Source organism: Halictus rubicundus, unplaced genomic scaffold, assembly GCF_050948215.1.
Source record: "Halictus rubicundus isolate RS-2024b unplaced genomic scaffold, iyHalRubi1_principal scaffold1125, whole genome shotgun sequence".
NCBI lineage: Eukaryota > Metazoa > Arthropoda > Insecta > Hymenoptera > Halictidae > Halictus > Halictus rubicundus.
Window position 1 is genome coordinate 7,501 of NW_027489666.1, and position 7,012 is coordinate 14,512.

General features: G+C 48.3%; 1 pseudogene; it reads left to right on the plus strand.

Moving 5' to 3' along the window:
• LOC143364892 (large subunit ribosomal RNA) overlaps positions 1–474 on the plus strand; it is a 2,841-nt pseudogene extending 2,367 nt beyond the window's left edge.
• The last annotated feature ends 6,538 nt before the right edge of the window (positions 475–7,012 follow it).

The following is a 7,012-nucleotide window of genomic DNA, read 5'->3' on the forward strand; positions in this document are numbered from 1 at the left end:
GGATTGGCTCTGAGGAGCGGGGCGTGTCGGGCTTGGTCGGGAAGCGGGTCTGGCTGACGTGCCGGGCCTGGGCGAGGTGAACACATTATTGCGAATCCGAGCTCGGTCCCGTGCCTTGGCCTCCCGCGGATCTTCCTTGCTGCGAGGCTTCCGTCTTGAACGGTCGTCCTCTTCGGCCGCCATTCAACGCTCAGCTCAGAACTGGCACGGACTAGGGGAATCCGACTGTCTAATTAAAACAAAGCATTGCGATGGCCCCCACGGGTGTTGACGCAATGTGATTTCTGCCCAGTGCTCTGAATGTCAACGTGAAGAAATTCAAAAAAGCGCGGGTAAACGGCGGGAGTAACTATGACTCTCTTAAGGTAGCCAAATGCCTCGTCATCTAATTAGTGACGCGCATGAATGGATTAACGAGATTCCCTCTGTCCCTATCTACTGGGTCTTATAAGCGTCAGGGACTTATATCATGGTAAAACCCTGTCGCACCAACCCCTCCTCCACGTGGTAGGACCTGGACACCTTCGGGTGACTAACGGGGCTCTGGTAAGAGAGTTCCTGCGAGAGTCCTCGCCATGCGACAACCGCAGCTCTGGGAAGAGAGCTCTTGCGGAGTTGTCGCATGGCGGGGACCGCGGCTCTCAGAGAGCTCTGCGTGAGTTGTCGCTCTGCGACAACCGCGGCTCTCTCATTAAGAGAGTTCTGGCGGAGTCATCGCTTTGCGATGACCGCGGCTCTCAGGGAGCCCATGCGTGTGTTATCGTTCGCGATAACCGCGGCTCTCACCCGGAAGACTCCCCTCTGCCGCGACGACCCACCGGAGACATCCGGTGGTATGTTGCAGAACGGGAGAAACGGGGGGCTTACCTTAGCCGGTCGGCCTAATGGGGAGGCGAACCCCTTGAACAAACCCTTAACCTCTAAGCTGAGAACGCGGCGAAAGAGGTCCCGTGTTTACACGGGCGGTCGGTGGGTCCATCGACCATTAGCGCAACCTCAAGACACCTGGCGAAATCTTGAGCGTAAAAGCCTTCTCCCCGGAAAGGGCGTCACCCGGGGAGCGACTGTTGTTCGTCCCTAATCGTGGGAATAGATATGGAGAAATATAAAAACACAAACACAAATAAGACGAAGAAGGAGGTAGGAAGGAAGGAGAAGCAAGGAGGAAGAAAAACGGATGACAAAAATAATACTACAAAAAACACAAAAAATGACCAAATAGGAAATGATAAACCCCTAGAACCAAAGCCCGAACACAAAATTTGCAAAGACCCCAAAAAGGAGCCAGAACAAAATACAAAGCCCATAACAGAAACACAAATAGCAAAAGGCATAAAGCGGGTCAACGATCTCAGATCCAGCGACTCTGAAGACCCGGCAGAATCAAAGAAAAAACAGCCCAAAGCATCTGACCGGGCCAATATTGACAATGAATTCAACATGACCGACTACTCGGGCATGTCTGAAAGCGACGAAACCGACCCAATACAGGAACTGATCAAAATTGTAACGGGAACACTCCCACTTGATCTCAAAAACCAGGCTCTAACAATGATAAGGAATATAGAAAGCGAAATGAAATCAATCAACCGAGAACTCCACACGGTAAAGGCGTCGAGAGACGCACTAACCAGAAAATACACAGAGCTGTCGGCTAAGACTCGACAGCTCGAAACCGAAAAATCCCTGAACCTAAAAATCAACCAGTTATCCGAGAAATTGGATAACTTCATGACCAAACACAGTAATGAACACACAATGACAGCAAAGCCTAAGCTCTACTCAGACATCACAAGAACAAATAGAAAAACTAGTGCAGTCACTAAGAAAACAATAGTTAAACAGACTAAGCCTGTGGCAACTATTTACCCAAGCAAAGGCAGCGGGATTACCAACAGCGAGGAAACCAAAAAGGCCCTCGCTGAATGCATCAACCCCACAAAACAAAACTTAAGAATCCGGAATCTCAAGAAAATTGGGAATTCCGGAATTCTTATTGAAACAGAAACTATGGAGGACCTTGAGCAAGTCCTCCAGAATCCAAAACTAAAGGCAAAAATGGACATTGGCCCCCTCCCCAAGAGGAGGCCAAAGATAATAATATTCGGGGTCTCAACAGAGACCACCGAACCTGAACTACTTATGGCAATAAAAAACCAAAACCTTGACAAGGACACAAAGCACAATCTAGAAGAGGAGTTCAAACTCCTCTTCAAAACTGGAAAAAAGGGCAAGGAAACAACCAACTGGGTAGCAGAGGTTTCCCCAGACTTACGAAAAATCCTGCTCGGAAGAAAGCGTGTCTTCGTAGGCTTCAACGCCTACGGAGTAAAAGATTTTATAACCGCAAGCCGGTGCTACAAATGCCAAGCATTTGGGCATGTATCGAAGTACTGCAAAGCGAAAGCAGATACCTGTGGCCACTGCGGACAGGACGGGCACCAATTCAAGGAGTGCCCAAATAAAAGTGACAAGCCCACTTGCATAAACTGCAAGAGGGCAGGTAAACCAGCCAACCATGGCTCAAGAGAACAGAGCTGCCCTGCACACAAGCATGCTCTAGAGATATGTCTAAGCCGCATTGACTTCGGTAACGAAGCAAAAGACGTGCAGCCCTGCTACAAAAGCACAGAAACCAGAGTCATAGCGGAAGTTGATCTTACAGAACCAGACAATGAATAGTAAAAATCAAAAGATAAGATCCCGCAAAGTCACAAAAATTGCTCAGCTCAATGCGCAGGGTTCAAGAGCAGTGACGGACCAGATGAGACAAATCGCGCACGAAGAGAAAATAGATGTACTCCTGCTCCAGGAGCCATACATGCATGGAGAACTCCCCATGGGTCACGGCCCTGCGAGAGTATTCGCGGACAAGAAAAGGTTCGCGAAGATCCTCACGGCAGACAAAATAAAAACGGCAATAATAGTGTACAACACAGAACTGAATGCAATGAAAATAGAACAAGTGAGTAACACACACTTCATATGCGTGGAAATAAGTACACAAACGGATAGCCGCTACTTGGTGAGCGGTTACTTCCAGTGGTGCGAGAAAATTGAGGAATACCTGCAGCACCTCGACAAAATACTACGCCTCCTACATGGAAAGGACGTAGTAATATGCCTAGACTCTAACGCCAACTCAGTCTTGTGGCACTCCAGTCACACGGATGACAGAGGAAAACTTCTTGAGGATCTTATAGCGCAATATCGATTAAATATCTTAAACAACCCTTCAGACAGCTATACATATACCAGTACACATGGCTCATCTAATATCGACCTCACACTCGCCACAGCTTCTATCAATAGGCGAGTAGGTAACTGGAAAATACACACCAAGTACACGACCAGCGACCACAATATGGTGACGTTCGAAATTTCGCACTCACCTCAAAACATAGAAATGACAAAAACTGATAGATTCAATATCAAGAGAGCCAATTGGGAGGAGTTCAACTCTGACTTAACACGAAACATTAGAGAAATCAATGACACAGCTAATGAACAGCAACCACTGGAAGCACAAGCCTTCTCGCAACAGCTAGAAAGCTGCCTAATAAGAGCAAGCGAAAGATCCATACCAAGGAAAACACAGTTCTCCAAGTCAGTACCGTGGTGGAGTGCTACACTGGCGAGGCTAAGAGAGAAGGTACGGCACGCCAGAAGGAACCACCAGAAAGCCACAATAGACACAACACGCAATAAGTGGAAAGAGGAATACAGAAAGCTACATAACACCTACACGCACGAAATAAGAAAAGCCAAACTAGATAGCTGGAAACAATTCGCTACTCGAGAAGGGAACGCCGACCCATGGGGAATCGTATACAGGATACAAACCCAAAAAATGAAAGTGCAAAGTGCATGCGAAAACATAAAAATCAATAATACACAGCCCCTAACTTGGAAAGAGAACATGGGATTACTGCTAGACGCATTAATCCCCGATGACTCAGATACAAATGAAACCAGATGGCACAGGTTCATAAGGCGACAAACTGCACTCCCTCCTGAAACAGAGGATGCCCCTCTGTTCACGGAAAAGGAAGTGGAGGAGGCAACTAAACGTATGAAGAACCGCAAGGCTCCAGGACATGATCTCCTAGAAGCTGAAATAATAAAGAATTCATGGCCAATCATCAGAATCCCACTGACGAGACTATACCAACTCTGTCTCACACAAGGAACCTTCCCAAAACAGTGGAAGGAAGGGAACATACGCGTCCTACTAAAAAGCGAAGACAAGGACAAGACAAACCCAGGGTCTTATAGGCCAATATCATTACTGCCAATACTGGGGAAAATTCTGGAAAGACTTATCTTCAAACGTCTAGAAGACATATTCGATAAGCATCAGCTAACAGCCGAACGACAGTTCGGCTTTAAAGCTGGGGGCTCGACGGAGAAGGCAATACACCAGTTCAGAAACCTGGTAAAGGAAACAGACAATAAATATGCTATAGCCCTCTTCTTTGACATCAAAGGAGCCTTTGACAACGTATGGTGGGCAAGTATTCTGGAAAACCTCAGAGAAAGACAGTGCCCTAAGAACATATACAGTCTAATACAAAGCTACCTCTCAGACAGAACAGTAAAGATAATATCACGAGCAGCCACTATCGAAAAACAGGCAACGAAGGGATGTCCACAAGGATCAATCCTAGGACCAAAATTCTGGAACCTGATCTTTGACAGCTTAATCAATGAACTCAGAGACACCGGCCAAGAGGTCGTAGCCTACGCCGACGACCTAATGGTCCTCGTGGGCGGGGAAACAAGAAAGGAACTGGAAGAAAAGGCCAATGCAGTGGTCAGGAAAATCGAGGCTTGGTGCAAGCAATATAAACAACAACTTTCACCAACCAAATCCGAGATGCTCCTAGTAAAAGGTTTTCTAGATATCAAGCGCCCACCTACAGTTGTAATTGGAAAAACCACGATGAAAATGGCAAAGGTAGTGCGCTATCTCGGAGTACATTATAGCACTCGACTAAACGTCGCGGCTCACGTGAACTACATCTGCAACAAGAGCAAGAAAATATTCAGCAGACTGGCCCAGGTTGCAAGTGCAAACTGGGGTTTGAACTGCGGAATATTAAGATTACTATACAAAGGAGTATTCACACCAGTGATCACGTACGCAGCCATCGGCTGGGTAGACATGCTGAACGTGCATCACAAGAGGGCGTTGGCAAAAGCGCAACGGCAAGCCCTCATAAGAACCACAAAAGCCTATAGAACTATATCACACAGCGCAATAACAGTCATAGCAGCTGAATTCCCAATAGACTTGGCTTTAATGGAAAGAGTGGCATTATACAAGTTACGGAACAACCAAGACTTTATACTTGGCAGTATGCAACATGTAGCAAACAGCACAGAACTGACCATAGACGATCAAAAACAAAAACAAATGGACATTAAACGAGAATTAGCGGCAATATGGCAAGATAGGTGGAACACCTCAGAAAAGGGGCGCCTAACCTATCGTATCTTCAACAGCATAGTAAACAGATTTCAAGCCAAATGGATTAAACTGGACCATTACATAGTTCAGATACTGTCTGGACATGGAAACATAAAGCACAAGCTTAAGGAGCTGAACCTCACAGACTCCGAAGATTGTGCGTGCGGCACAATAGAGACAGTGGAGCACATATTGTTCGACTGTGAACTCCACGAACAAACCCGACAACAATTCAAAACGAGCATACAGGCAAAAGGAATAAACTGGCCATGCAACATGAGCGACCTCGTCCAAGAGGAAGTATACCCGCTCTTCAAAACATACACCGGCAATATTATGAGAAGCAGACAATAATGAACACAAATACATATCGCAGAACACGCTAAGGCGAATGCCCGTCATCGCAACGTGGGCTCAGCTCCCCTCGTGGAATCTGAGTGCTGATGGCGGGCTAATTCTCACATGTAATAATGTGAGCCCGCATGAGACCGAGCTCTGGCTGGCGAACTCGCCTCCTCGTGGCCCCCGCTGGAAACGTCGCGCACCCACTCGTCTTAGCGGACAAGTGAGTGTGCGCGACGGCTAAGTAGTTCGCTTCCCTGTCATTTTCAGGGACGGTCTACCCTTGTAATGAACCTTAAGTGGTGAACGAGGGGTTTTTCCAAACCCGGCGCGCACGCACCACGGGTCGCACGCAGAACTCCCCTGGCACTGGTTCTCCAACCCAACACCGCTGCAGTAGGCATAGCCTGGAACGGCAGAGCGAGCAAAGGCTCCTAATACGCTCAGTATCTACAATAGATGTCCCTATCTACTGGGTCTTATAAGCGTCAGGGACTTATATCATGGTATAACCCTGACGCACCAACCCCTCCTTCACGTGGTAGGACCTGGACACCTTCGGGTGACTAACGGGGCTCTGGTAAGAGAGTTCCTGCGAGAGTTCTCGCCATGCGACAACCGCAGCTCTGGGAAGAGAGCTCTCGCGGAGTTGTCGCATGGCGGGGACCGCGGCTCTCAGAGAGCTCTGCGTGAGTTGTCGCTCTGCGACAACCGCGGCTCTCTCATTAAGAGAGTTCTGGCGGAGTCATCGCTTTGCGATGACCGCGGCTCTCAGGGAGCCCATGCGTGTGTTATCGTTCGCGATAACCGCGGCTCTCACCCGGAAGACTCCCCTCTGCCGCGACGACCCACCGGATACATCCGGTGGTATGTTGCAGAACGGGAGAAACGGGGGGCTTACCTTAACCGGTCGGCCTAACGGGGAGGCGAACCCCTTGAACAAACCCTTAACCTCTAAGCTGAGAACGCGGCGAAAGAGGTCCCGTGTGTACACGGGCGGTCGGTGGGTCCATCGACCATTAGCGCAACCTCAAGACACCTGGCGAAATCTTGAGCGTAAAAGCCTTCTCCTCGGAAAGGGCGTCACCCGGGGAGCGACCGTCTTTCGTCCCTAATCGTGGGAACAATTATGGATTCTGACAAACACACCAAAAACAAAACGAAGAAGAAGGGAGGAAAGAAGGAAGAAAAGAAAGGAGA